The sequence below is a fragment of the Bos mutus genome, chromosome 11 (genome assembly GCF_027580195.1).
Source record: "Bos mutus isolate GX-2022 chromosome 11, NWIPB_WYAK_1.1, whole genome shotgun sequence".
NCBI lineage: Eukaryota > Metazoa > Chordata > Mammalia > Artiodactyla > Bovidae > Bos > Bos mutus.
This window is the reverse complement of record NC_091627.1, coordinates 50,534,878-50,550,164: the sequence shown is the minus strand read 5'-3', so window position 1 is coordinate 50,550,164 and position 15,287 is coordinate 50,534,878.

Below are 15,287 nucleotides of genomic sequence, written 5' to 3'. Positions count from 1 at the left end.
TTTTCCAAGTCTCAATGTTTCAGGAAGCTGACTCTTCAATCAGTTACAAATTAGCTTTGATATGGTAGAGGATTGTAGGTATTTTATTCTTCTTTAATTATTTTAGGTGACAGTGGTTATCCTTTGAAAAACTACTTAATTGCTTCATTATCTTATCTCCAGACTCCTTCTGAAAATCGAATCAATATGTTATACTGTGAGTCAATGAGTGACTGGAATGATAATGAAAAATGCATCAGGAATCTTGGCAAACAGAATGTGAATGTCTCGTTCAGTCAAGTGGAGCCTCACCACGCTGCCCTTCAGATGTTTTAAGGCTCTATAACTCTTAGCATGGCCATTACATGAAGCTTATCTTCTAAAATAAGCTGCAGATATGAATGCAGCTTACCAAGTGGTGAAGTGAATGATTCTGATGATGTGCACTCTTGCAAAATTGCTTCAAATAGTAAAGCAGAGTTTAAAATATTAGAGCCAAATGTTGATTTTCATTTTGAAAGAAAGAAAAAAACATTCTTCCGTATTTGGGCAATTATTTCTATTACAAAAGTAAATTATGTACCATATTATATTTTACTAGTGTATAGATGCCTTGGCAATAAATACTAGGAAAAAAGCTTAGTTTAGTTCCAAGCACTTCTTTTCTCCAAGCGAAGGCTGGAGATATGCTAACAGTGGAGTTTCATTTGAGGATATGTCTAGTGGTTGAGGTTTGGAGGGGTGTTTCCTTGGTGGCTCTGTTCGCAATGCGGGATACCTGGGATTGATCTCTGGGTTGGGACGATCCTCTGGAGAAGGAAATGGCAATCCACTCCAGTATTCTTGCCTGGAGAATCCCATGGACAGAGCAGCCTGGTGGGCTACAGTCCACGAGGTCGCAAGGAGTTGGACATGACTGAGCAACCTTCACTAATGATTTCAAAATTCAATGAAGTATATTTATCATAATAAAAATTTTTGAAAAGCATTTCTCAATTCATGATAGCTATTTCACACAATGTAATTTCTCAGTCAATTACATTGCTACCAGCACCTGCTCATCCATTAGTTTGTTTTGTTTTGATCTTAGAAAGAGTTCCTCATATTTGAACAAGTTTGGTAATCACTTGAAGATATTATCTTTCAAATCACTTGTGACATAGTACTCCATGATTTGAAGATAATTTCATTCTACCATGGCTTGATTCAAATGAAAAGTAAACCTGGCACAGTGAACTCTATTTTATGGAATAGCTGTGTAATGCATACTCTCTGAGACTCAAAATGTGAACTTTGCTTGCCACTGTGGTAATGACCATGTTAGAAAATCTCTTGGTCTATTATATTTATAATGTTTGACATGAAAATATAGTGAAGCTTGTATCTAAAATATGAGAAGGTTTGTTTAGTGTCTATAGAGCAACCGCTTGTTTATGTATGATTTTCATGCAAGGGGACCAAGGCAAGATTCTTTAATGTTGAATCTTATCATTATTCCTTTCTTTAACATTTTAATATCTAAACAATAATCAGACTTTTTCAATACTGGTATCTAATTTCTTTTTGACTTATGATAATAAAAAAGAAAAAAATGATTTTTCTACCTCGCCTGGACCTCAGCTCTATGGTATGTTTCTGAGGATCATTATTCTAGAAACATATGTGTCAGTTAATTAGTGTTCAGTTTCATGTGGCACTAGTTATAAAGAGCCCGTCTGCCAATGTAGAAGAGGTAAGATCTGTGGATTTGATCAGTGGGCCAGGAAGATCCCCTGGAGAAGGTAATGTTAACTCACTCCAGTATTCTTGCCTGGAAAATCCCATGGACAGAGGAGCCTGGCGGGCTACAGTCTATAGCGTCCCAAAGAGTCAGACACGACTGAGCGACTTGACTTTCTTTCTTTCTTTCAGACATCAACTATAGCATAGAAAACCTCCAATTCTTTCCATCCCCCATTTTCTCTAAACTGGTACTAGGAGAAACCACTATAGGAAATATCTGAATGGTAAATGTTTGTTGTAGCATCTGTACTCACAATTAGATTTTCCCTCATAGGAATTTTTATTTGCGTCACTGGGATACTGATGGATTAATGGCTCTGGAGCTAGATGTTGATGTGGAGGTGCGTGGTGGTGCTCCTTTTTCCACAATACTCTCGGTGAAACAAAAATGGCCATTTTGCAGAGAGAATAAATTATCATATATTGAGAAGAAGAAGGAAAAAAAAAAGATAAAAATTCTTCTCATTCCAGTAAATATTGGTGGCCCTTCTTCCATTTAACTTTCAGGAGCTACCCTATATCTGCCAATGCATTCCTCCTGTTCCTTGTGCTTGTCTGAATGGATGTCTAGACTTACAATGGAAAAAGACTTGATTCATGAACCCCTGTCCTCACATGCTGGAGGATCTGGTTATTCCAGCCCACTGGTGATACCTCCAGTGCTGCCATTTTGCTTCCAGTGTTGGCATGTGGCTCATTCCCTCCAAGCCCCCTAGAGAATACTGTTACTCATACACGGAAGACCTTCTGCTACTTTTCTATTCCAAAGAATGACGTTTATTCCAATTTCTTATTGCTTCCATTCTCTGGTAGTTCATGAAGTGGGGAAAATGATCTCTGTTCACTTGATTAATAAGGTCAGAAGCCCCACTACCATGCACTCCCAATTTCCTGTAAGGATTTTTGTGGGTTAGACCTTGAATTCTAAAATTATTTTTTTGTTGTTGTTGATAGTCTTTTCAAAACACTGAGGAATGAGTCGCAGTAATTGTCTTTGTGGGCCAAAATGAATAGAATGCATCCTTTGGCTTTAAAAGTGGCCCTCTGCTGCAATCAGAATCTACTGACAGTGATACTGTGTATAAAATAGACAATTAATGAGAATTTACTGTATAGTACAGGAAACTCTATTCAATACTGTGAGGTGACTTAAATGTGAAGGAAGGCTAAAAAAGGGGGGGAAAGTATAAACATACAGCTGATTCTCTTTGCTGTACAGCAGAAACTAACGCAATGTTGTAGAGCAACTATACTCCAATAAACACTTAATAACAAAAAAAAAAAAAAAAAAAAAAGAATCTACTAACAGTGAGTCAAAAGTGTGCTTTTGACCCTTCTCCTGATAACTTCCCATCAAGCCCCTTTACTAATGATACACATGTACATTTAGTGGGCCCACTCCAACAGTATTTTGAAGCTTACTCAGACAAGTCTGAATCCATAGACTAAGGAATCTGAGCTCTCAGTTCATGATCCATTGACTCATTTGAATCAGTTATCAAATTTTCATAACACTTTGAGGTATCAGAACAGTTGTCATGTGAACCAAAGCTGTCAATTGCAAATTGCCTATCTCCATTTCTGAATATTGTTTATTTCTGTATTCCTAGACTTACTATACTGTCAACCTATTCTAACCACCACATATTGGCACTAATAGAAACCAATCAGCTGCTATGACTAAGAACTGCTTGTCGCTGGTCTCATTTGTGGTTGCAATTAAAGAAAAAAAAATTTTTTTTGACAGTCACACTGGAGGTCTAGGGTTTTCTGTTCTATGCTGTGCTGTGTGCTGTATTTAGTTGCTCAGTTGTGTCTCACTCTTTTGGGCCCCATAGACTGTAGCCCACCAGGCTCCTCTGCCCATGGAATTCTCCAGGCAAGAATACTGGAGTGGGTTGCCATGCTCTCCTCCTTCTGTTCTATACCAACTTCTGATTCGATGGGCATGACACTTTATATTCATTTGGGTCATTAAACAAAGAATTAATAATGCTCTGAACACAAATAAAAGAACTTGAAAGCCTTTGATGATTAGAGCAATCATTGTTACTACTCCCAAAGTTACAGAATAAATGTATAAATACTTCAAAACATAGTTTACACACAAAATATTACTTACTTCCAATAAGAAAAGTCTACTAGAATTTGAAGAAACAGTTCACAAAGACTACAGGTATTGTATGATAAATGATTTTAGAAGAAATCAAGGTCTGAAAATATGGAGAATGTTTTCTTTAATGTAAATCTACAGTAGTATGTGATAGGGTTTAGAATCCCTAAATATTTGAAATTTACCAGGTTCTCATCAGGACTATTTTGAGAATTTAAAAAATTAGTTTTATTGCCATAAATCTTAAATTGATGCTTTGTACATCTAGGAACATCATTTGAATTGTTTAATAGAAAATCTAGTGAAATATTTCTAGCCTAGCACCTCTGGAAATTTAACTTCAGGACACTGTGTCAAAAATTATTCTCCCTTCTCAGTTATACCACCACTACAGAATTGCCCAATATCTGCTGAGACCAAAAATTCTTTCGTGTTATTTACATAAGTGCTGTGGGACAGAGATTTAAGTTCTCCCCTCTTTCTCCAATCAGATCGATGCTGAAAGAAACTCTTACAGTACAAGTTCTGGTTTAGAAGTAGTGATGGAAATGGAATTCACTGGATTTAGATTCAAATGTGCTGGTGATCTATTGCAAGCTGATTGCTTTTCTATAGAATGTGGTTTCCAACCCTCACAGGCATCAGGTAAGTTAGTTCTTATGCTCTCTTTTCAGGTGAAGTCACAGGTAGTGAGTGGCAGGCCTGGGATTGGAAATCCAGTGTCTTTGGCATTTCTGGAGTTCCCATTCAGAGGGAAAATCTCAGACAGCAGAGGGTAAACTGCTTGAGGAACTAACTAGGAAGCAAAGGACTTAATCTTGAAAGCTCACTTTATAGCCCCAGTATGTTAGGCAGTTTCTTTGCTGACCTCCTACTTAAAATATTTTTGGTTTTCTTTCTTCAGGTACTTACTCTCTAACTACCTTGTCTTTGGGGAAGTTAGCAGGAATACCATTCCTAAAGCTGTGCTACTTCAGAAATGAGCATAAAGATGAAATGCAAGCATTTCTGTAAAATTATTTTTAAAACAAATCAAATGTCCCTTCAGTGAGAGTTTATAAGAATGGCTTGGAGAAAGCTGGTACAAGGACCCAGACTGAGGACTCCTGACTGCCTGTGAGACTTTTTCTTAATTGTTTGACCCAATATTGCTCTTTGTATAAATGGATCTCTAAGAGTATGTTGGTTCTCTTATTTATATCTTTATCTATATCTTTAGGAATTATTTCTCAAAGCCATTACAGAGCCAAAATACAGATTTGACAAAAAATAACTGGAAGTTTATTTTCTTTAATTCCACTTGGAGGAAAAAGCCAAACAGTAGCTTTAAAAATTAGACTTAAGATCATGGAATCTGGTCACATCACTTCATGGCAAACAGATGGGGAAACAGTGGAAACAGGGGCTGACTTTATTTTTCTGGGCTCCAAAATCACTGCAGATGGTGACTGCAGCCATGAAATTAAAAGATGCTTACTCCTTGGAAGGAAAGTTATGACCAACCTAGACAGCATATTAAAAAGCAGAGACATTACTTTGCCAACAAAGGTCTGTCTAGTCAAGGCTATGGTTTTTCAAGTGGTGATGTATGGATGTGGGCGTTGGACTATAAAGAAAGCTGAGCGCCGAAGAATTGATGCTTTTGAACTGTGGTGTTGGAGAAGACTCTTGAGAGTCCCTTGGACTGCAAGGAGATCCAACCAGTCCATCCTAAAGGAGATCAGTCCTGGGTGTTCATTGGAAGTGTTAGGTAGGTAAAATAGGGAAAAGGAGTCCAAAATGGCGGTGGCTAAAAGACAAGGAAGGGAAAAGCCCGCAAAGATAGAACAAAAGAAGATAGAATAAAAGGACTGGAGTGAGGGCCTCAGGTAAAACAAACAACACTCCTGGCTGACCCAATTTACATAGGACAGGCCCAGGGGAAAAAACATATAAAAAGAGGAGTCAAAGCTAGCTCTCTCTCTCCACCTCCCCCCCCGCCCCCCCCACCCCCGCCCCAATGCGCTGGGGCGCTGTTCTCCTCGTGTCTTTGGATCAACGTGCCCTCATGCCTCAAAGATGGATTTTCCTGCTATCTTCTAAATAAAATAGAGCTGTAACACTGAGCTGTAACACTGATTTGTCTAAGAGCTATAACATGGTCCATTCGAGACCTGAGAGCTATAACACGGTCTATCCAAGACCTGAGAGCTGTGACACGCCGAGGGGGCTTTAATGTCCATCACTCCAAATCTTTGTTGTGATGAGACAAAGAACCGAGGAACATACACTCACGTGACAGAAGGACTGATGTTGAAGCTGAAACTCCAATACTTTGGCCACCTCATGTGAAGAGCTGACTCATTGGAAAAAGGAGAAGGAGATGACAGAGAATGAGATGGTTGGATGGCATCACCGACTCAATGGACATGAGTTTGAGTAAACTCTGGGAGCTGGTGATGGACAGGGAGGCCTGGCTTGCTGCAGTTTATGGAGTGGCAAAGAGTTGGACACGACTGAGCAACTGAACTGAACTGAACTGACTGAAAGTAAACCAAACAGCTTTCTCTGATTATTGGTAGTTTAGTTGCTAAGTCGTGTCTGACTCTTGCGACCCCACTGACTGTAGCCTGCCAGGCTCCTCTGTCCCTGGGATTCTCCAGGCAAGAACACTGGAGTGGGTTGCCATTTCCTTCTCCATCTCTGATTATTGGCATAGGACTTAGTCAGCATTAGAGGTTTTGGCACAGCTTCAGCATTAATTAGTATTCAGCCACAGCATAATAGCTTTGGGTTTGTTTTGCAGGTCTTTTCCCACCTAGCTTATTCCCAGAACTGAAAGCTAGAGTCCCTTTGAACAGTAGAAGTCAACTACACATTACATTACATCAGCCTTGTGGGTACATTGAACCGATTCTCCATCGCTGATGGAAATAGGCCAACAGAGGGCTTTGGGCAGCCTTGGCTTACACTTAAGTTTTATGTGAGACTAAGGATAATGTTATTCTGTTTTTGTGTAAGAGATTTGTACTTCCCTCAGCAAACTGGCTTGCAAGAAACTACTGTGGTGTTCTCTACTAGGGCACATGATTTCCTCAGCAGCAATTCTGCATCTGTTACAAATGTGCTTCTGAATAGAAGCTTCTTCTAAATCCAGGTGAAGCAAATAGTTAGAAAACTGCCTGTGAGATTTGGGGAAAACCCTGGAGAGCCATCTTTCCCTTTTCCAATCTTGAATGCTGGGTCTCTCTAGGTGGTCAAATTAATCCACTCTTTTCTAAGAATATTGTGAAGCAGCACAGTCCTAATTCATTAATCTAATATGTTCTGCAAATGCTTATCAAGGCCCAAGTTTGTGTTATGTTTCAGATATAGCAGCAATTAGACATGTTTGTGGACCTCATAAATTCTCTACCAAAAAAGAATAAAATAAAAACATCAGTGTTTCCTTTGTCTAAGTTCACACTACCTGTAACTGATTTGAGCTCAGAGTCTGATCCTAGAATCCAAAGTCTTAATTACTCTGCTATTCTGCTTTTAAGTGAAATATCAGAACTTCACTTTCTCTAAAAGTCTTTCTAGCTCCTTTTGAATTTGCCTGTGGGTTGCATTCTAACATTTAAAGAATTCCCTTGGCTTGATGGATAGGAATTACTCAACAATGTAAATAAAAACAATTATTTGAAGAAAAATGCTAATAGAATATATAATTGCTCTTGTTTTATTTTATGCTATTAGTGGAAATTTCAAAACACATACTCTATTTTTGCCTAGGAATGATTAAATCACCAAGAGGACATTATTTTAAATTTCAGGCAAATTCCATGTACCATCTGTTTGGGAGGACAGAAGTTGTAAGAGGGACTGTGGGGGAGGGTGCCATCAAAGTCACAGTTTTATCCTAGGCTACTCTGGACATTAGCTTGCAGTGTGGTCACACATATTTGCTCTTTCAAACATCCCACAGTTGAATTTTTAGAACCTCTGGTCAAAAAGTGATTAGGTTGAAACTGAAGTTTGATATGTTTGAAGTTAATTTTCACCTAAATGGAAAATTGTATAACATCTGATAGAAGCTTGAAGGGAACACTTATCACTTCACTCTTTCAAAGGCCTTTAAGATATTATTTAATTCCCACTGAGTCACTTTGAAGCTCAGAATTTTCATATCCATTTCACAGATAAGTAGAAGAACCATGGGAGGTTCAACATCTGGCCCCAGGCCATGTAAAAAGTCAGAATCAGAGTAGAGATCAGAACTCTGCAAGCTTGGATCCTTTTGAATTCTCTACCTTAAGGACAATGCATCTTGTAAATTGACCCAGCCTTTGAAAAGCTAGGCTCCTTGGTAAAGTCCCCATGGCCTTTGCAAATCAAAACTTTCTGACTTGTATTTCAGGTTCTTTGGAGACTCCCTACTTTCCAAAAGACATGGGGGATGGGAGATAGGGTATCAAAGAATCACAGTGGAAACTAAACTGATACAGAGTACTATACCCCTGATGGACGTGAGTCTCCGTGAACTCCGGGAGTTGGTGATGGACAGGGAGGCCTGACGTGCTGCGATTCATGGGGTCGCAAAGAGTCGGACACGACTGAGCGACTGATCTGATCTGATCTGATCTGATGCCTATCTAGGATCTTCACAACCAATGAAAGTGAAAGTTGCTTAGTAGTGTCCGACTCTTTGTGACCTCATGGACTATACAGTCCCTGGCATTCTCCAGGCCAGAATACTGGAGTGGGTAGCTGTTCCCTTCTCCAGGGGATCTTCTCAACCCTAGAATCGAACTCAGGTTTCCCACATTGCTGGCAGATTCTTTACCAACTGAGCCACAAGGGAAGCCCAAGAATACTGGAGTGGTAGCCTATCCCTTCTCCAGTGGAACTTCCTGACCCAGGAATAGAACTGGAGTCTCCTGCATTGCAGGTGGATTCTTCACCAGCTGTTATACTGCTTTATTTGGCAAAGTATAACATTTTAAATTACCCCAACAGTATTCTACTGAACTGTGTTGACTCACAAGAAAAAGCACAATCTAAAAGCTGAAAATTATGTTTTAGTGGACTTTCTGAGGAATCTAGCCTGGGAAGCAGTCTCTCAGTTAACCCTGAGGGCCTATTGTGAAGAGGTAAAGGAAGAGCCCGGATATATAGGAGTTTTGCAACAAAAACCCGGTAGTTGAAACATCAAAAGATTACTACTAATTAAAGAAAACCAGACATCTCAAGTTAGTTAATTTAGTACTTTTCTATGTATGGGAAGATGTAAGAGTCTGAGCTCGTTGAAATCATTCCATTGATATGCACCTCAACTATCTAGGGCCAGTATCCTCCTTTTCTTCATTCTAAATTCCCTCATGGTGCACATCTTGGGGTGGCTACAGTGGCTGCTGGCCTGGTGGCCACAACATCCTGTGTGTACTGATGTAGCTGGCAACATTTTTTTTTTTTTTACCGTAATTCCTAGTTGAACATTGAGAAGAACTTAGCCAGGATTAACATTTTTAAGTCCCTTCTTGCAAGGAAGAGAGGTCAACAAACTAACTTTTCAGAGAAGAAGCAATTTCTTACATTTTTCTGACGTTACTCCAGAGAAAAGGTAAATGAGTGACAATAAAACTTGAATCATGAGCATCTAAGTGATGGTCTCAGTTCAATTCAGTTCAGTTGCTCAGTTGTGTCTGACTGCAACCCTGTGGACTGCATCAAGCCAGGCCTCCCTGTCCATCACCAACTCCTGGAGTTTACTCAAATTCTTGTCCATTGAGTCAGTGATGCCATCCCACCATCTCATCCTCTGTCGTCCCCTTCTCCTCCCGCCTTCAATCTTTCCCAGCATCAGGGTCTTTTCTAATGAGTCAGTTCTTCACATCAGGTGGTCAACGTATTGGAGTTTCAGCTTCAGCGTCAGTCCTTCCGATGAATATTCAGGACTGATTTCCTTTAGGATGGACTGATTGGATCTCTTTGCAGTCCAAGGGACTCTCAAGAGCCTTCTCCAATACCACATTTCAAAATCATCAATTCTTTGGTGCTCAGCTTTTTTTGTAAAGAGCCTCTTGATGAAAGTTAAAGAGGAGAGTGAAAAAGTTGGCTTAAAATCCAACATTCAGAAAACTAACATCATGGCATTTGGTCTCATCACTTCATGGCAAATAGATGGGGAACAGTGGAAACAGTGAAAGACTTTATTTTTGGGGGTTCCAAAATCACTGCAGATGGTGACTGCAGCCATGAAATTAAAAGACGCTTGCTTCTCGGAAGAAAAGTTATGACCAACCTAGACAGCATATTAAAAAGCAGAGACATTACTTTTCCAACAAAGGTCCATCTAGTCAAACCTATGGTTTTTACAGTAGTCATGTATGAATGTGAGAGTTGGGCTATAAAGAAAGCTAAGCCCCGAAGTGATGGTCTAATCCCCCCTTTCCTCTATGGAGAGATATTCATGTTCCTCTCAATCTCCTTTTGACAAGATTGCAGATGATTTGTGTACAACCTTGTTATTTGACCCATATTCACATTTAGAGTGCTTGGGAGACAAAAGATCACTAAGGATAATTAGAGAAGGAAAAAATTCTTGGAAATCACCAGAGAGTTCATAAGATAAGGAATGGGATGGAGAGGCAGACCAGGCAGAGAGGACAGCTGCAGAAGTAAAAGTAACATTTGTAAAGTGTCTCTCGGTACCTTGTGAATTGCGGCAAGAAAGGAAATCTTTGTAGTTGCTTCTGTTCCAGTACACTCTGCCCCTTATACTCCACTCTTCCTTTTGGTACAGTTATATCTGTTTTCTTGAATTGCACATATTGTTATAAAATATGTCTTAAGTTCCTCTTTATGACTATGTAGCTATGCTTGAAATTTTCCAATGGAATATTATTATATTTTATCCCATTTAAAAGGAATATTATTATATTTTATCCCCTTTAAAAAGGCTAAGCATCATTATATATATATATATATATATATGTTGGTTATTAATAATATATATATTAGTTATTTATTGCTGTGTATCAACTTATCACTAAATGTGTCAGCTTAAAGTAGCTGATTTATTATAAATATTTAATCATATTGTGGGTCAAAAATCTGAGCACAGGTTATCAAGGTCCTGTGCTTTAGGGTCTCTTATAGACTGCAAGAAGGATGTCAGCTGGAGCTTTGGTCTCATCTGAAGGCTCAACGGGACAAAGGCCAGCTTCCAAACTCACTCACTTAGTTTCTTGAGAGCTGATAGACTGATGGGCTTGGTTCCTCACTACTTATTGCTGCCTTAAGTTTCTTGCCAGATAAGTCTCCCTAGGTTATTTTATCACAGTAAGCTTGTGAGAAGAACAAAAGAGATTTCATTTGTTTATTTTTGTTTTTATTTTCATTGCTCTAGTAGGTGGTTCAAAGAAGATCTTGCTAAAATTTATTTCAGGGTATTCTGCCTATGTTTTCCTTTAAAACTTTTATAGCAGGTTTTCCCAGGTGCCGTTAGTGGTGAAGAACTCATCTGCCAATGCAGGAGACATAAGAGACATGGGTTCAGTTTCTGGTTTGAGAAGATCCCCTGGAGGAGGGCATGGCAATCCACTCCAATATTCTTGCCTGGAAAATCCCAAGGACAGAGGAGCCCAGCAGGCTATGGTCCTTTGGGTAGCAAAGAGTTGGACACAACTGAAGTAACTTAGCATGCTTAGCATGACCTTATATTCAGGTCTTTAGTCCATTTTGAGTTTATTTCTGTGTACAGGGTTAGGGAGTGTTCTAATTTAGTTCTTTTACATGTAGCTGTCTAGTGTTCCCACCACCATTTATTGAAGAGATTGTCTTTTCTTCATTGTCTATCCTTGCTTCCTTTGTCACAGATTAGGTGACCATACATGTATGGGTTTATCTCTGAGGTTTCTATATTGTTCCATTGATGTCTATTTCTGTTTCAGTGCCCAGTACCATTTTGTCTTGATTACTGTAGCTTTGTAGTTTAATCTGAAGTTATAGTCTTCCAGCTCTTCTTTTCTTTCTCAAGTTTGCTCTGGTTAAAAACAAAAATAAATGGAACTTAAAAGCTTTCACACAGCAAAGGAAAAAATAAGATGAAAAGACAGCTCTCAGAATGGGAGAAAATAATTGAAAACAAAGCAACTGACAGAGGATTAATATCCAAAATATAAACACAGATCTTATAGCTCAATATCAGAAAAACAGACAACCCAATTAAGAAATAGGTAGACCTAAACAGACATATTTCCAAAGATAGAGAGATGACAAACAAACACATGAAAAGATACTCAACATGACTCATTATTAGAGAAATACAAATCAAAACTACAATGAGGTATCCCCTGACACCAGTCAGAATGGCTATCATCAAAAAATCTACAAACAATAAAGGCTGGAGAGGATGTGCAGAAAAGGGAACCCTTATGCACTGTTGGTGGGAGTGTAAATTGATTCAGTCACTATGGAAAACTATATGGAGGTAACTTAAGAAACTAAAAATAGAACTACCATATGACGCAGCATTTCCACTACTGAGCATATACCCAGAGAAAACCATAATTCAGAAAGACACTTGCACCCCAATGTTCATTGCAGCACTATTTACAATAACCAGTGCATGGAAGCAACCTAAATGTCCATCAATAGAGGAATGGATATAGAAGATGTGGTACTTATATATAATGGAATATTACTAATCCAAAAAAGAACAAAATTGGGTCATTTGTAGACATGTGGATGGACATGTGGAAAGTCATATATAGTGAAGTAAGTCAGAAAGAGAAAACAAATATATAGTAATGCATATATGTGAAGTCTAGAAAAATGGCATAGATTATTTTACATGCAAAGCAGAAATAGAGACACAGATGTGAACAAATGTACGGATACCAGGGGGGAAAGAAGGGTGGGAGGAACTGAGATTGGGACTGACAGGTATATACTATTGATACTATGTATAAAATAGGTAACTAATGAGAACACACCTTATAGCACAGGGAACTCTATCTACTTCATGCTCTGTGATGACCTGAATGAGAAGGAAGTTCAAAAGCAAGGGAATATTTATACATGTATGGTCATTTCTTTTTCTGCACAATAGAAACTAACACATCATTGTACAGGAACTGTGCTCCAATAAAAATTAATTAAAAAAAGATTCAGAGAGAGAGAACAAATAAGACCAACTTCACCATCTTTTGTAAGCTGTTCATGAAAGTGACATTCAGTCATCTATTCAGTACTCTATTCATTAAAAAAAAAAGAAAGTCACTAGGTCCAGGTCACACTCCAGGAAAGAGATTACACAAAGGTTTGAAAGTCAGAAGGTGGGAAATCTCTGGATTAGATCAGAAGCTGTCTACCACAGTATGCTTGGGTTTTAGCTAGCAAATATGTTTTACTTAAAATACACATCTGAGAGAAATGTGTATTTGACAACTCAATTTTGTCAGGGAAGGTTTTGAACCCTACAATTAGTCAAATTCTCTCTCACTAAAGAAGTCAAGACTGATAAACTACTAGGAAATATAGCCTATCCTCAACTCCTCTGATAGGACGAAATATGTCAAAGAGGGACAGGTCCTCATTTCTCATGTATTAGCCCTGATGAGGATGGATCCATAAAGAGTTGTCCCAGTTTTTGACGGTCAGGATTATAAATGTGTGTGGGATGCAAGTGGAAGTTCTCTGGGAGATGATGGAACAGTCCTGCAGAAAGGCCAAGTTCAGTGCATAGCAGGCCTGCTCTGCTTTGAAATCAAATTCAACCTTTTGTAACATGTCTCGTATAAACATACAACAATCAAATAGGGTCCAAATATGCTTGTTGTCACTGAACATAAAATGGATTATGTTCTGAGAGACAATGTTCCTTTTGAGTCTCTTATTTTATAATCAAGGGTGAAAAGATTCAGTTATTTGATTAGATTTTGACTATTACATCTAATAGTAATAGGTTCAGAGAAGGCAATGGCACCCCACTCCAGTACTTGCCTGGAAAATCGCATGGACAGAGGAGCCTGGTAGGCTGCAGTCCATGGGGTCGCTAAGAGTCGGACATGACTGAGCGACTTCACTTTCACTTTTCACTTTCATGCACTGGAGAAGGAAATGGCAACCCACTCCAGTGTTCTTGCCTGGAGAATCCCAGGGACAGGGCAGCCTGGTGGGCTGCCGTCTATGGGGTCACACAGAGTCGGACACAACTGAGGTGACTTAGCAGCAGCAGTAATAGCTTCCTGATCCCTTTTTAAAGTGTGTGACATTAATAATACTTATTTCAATTTAACCACATAGAAAGATTAAGAAGGATGTAGATAAACTAGTTCTTAATTTTTCACACTACATTGTAAACCATTTTGTAACAGCAGAACATATATATTTATAATGATTTTCAAAAAAGAGGAAAAGCAGAGCAAAAATCAGAGTCAGTTTTGAGAATTAGGCTTTGTGTTATTGCCTTGACAGCTTCTATGAGAGCTCCTTATGTCAGTTCACTAATTAGCATATGCTTTATACCAGTGGTACTATATGTACCCTTGGAGTGCTGAACTATAAATAGACCATTGCTTTTTCTTCAGGAGCTTATGGGGAACAAAAATATATGTTGATTCATGTGTTAAATATATATTTATTGAGAGCTTATTTTATGATAGCGATTTGAACTAATCATCAAGGATAAAAAATAAAAAATATTGACAAGTTCCTTCTCTTGTGAAGCATATGTTAATGTCAGGAAAATACATATGAACAAGTAAACAAATATATATTTAAAGCAGATCATACTAAAGTGCAATGAAGAAAAATAAACTGTGTGGTACACGCCTGTCCTAGAGATTGAACCCGGGTCTCCTATATTGCAGGCAGATTCTTTACCATGGGAAGAACCCACCTCCCATGAAGGAGACCCAGGTTCGATCCCAGGATTGGGAAGATCCCCTGGAGGAGGAAATGGCAACTCACCCCAGTATTCTTTCCTGGGAAATCCCAGTACAGAGGACCTGGGTGGGCTACAGTCCATGGAGTTGCAAAGAGTTGAAAACAATTGAGCAACCAAGGCTTCTCTTCTCTTTACCATCTGAGCCACCAAGGAAGCCAGTAATAGAAAAGAGTAAGAAATAATTGATCATGGAAGATTGCTCTGAAGAGATGACTTTTAGACTGAACACTGAAAGATGAGAAGCCATATGAGAACTACTATTTTATGGAGATGGGACAGTAAAGGTAGAAGCTCTGTACAGGCAACAGTTGACTTGCTCCAGGAATGGAAAAGAAGGTCAATGTGATCTTTGGACCCGTAATTAAAAGGAGGTCAGTAGTGTCTTTCAGATCATACTAAAGATTTTTAATTTTACTCCAAGTACAAGAGAAGCCATGGAGGTTTTTTTTTTTTTTTTTTTAAATCGGAGCAAGCTATCTGATGTATAGTTTTTAAAGATGA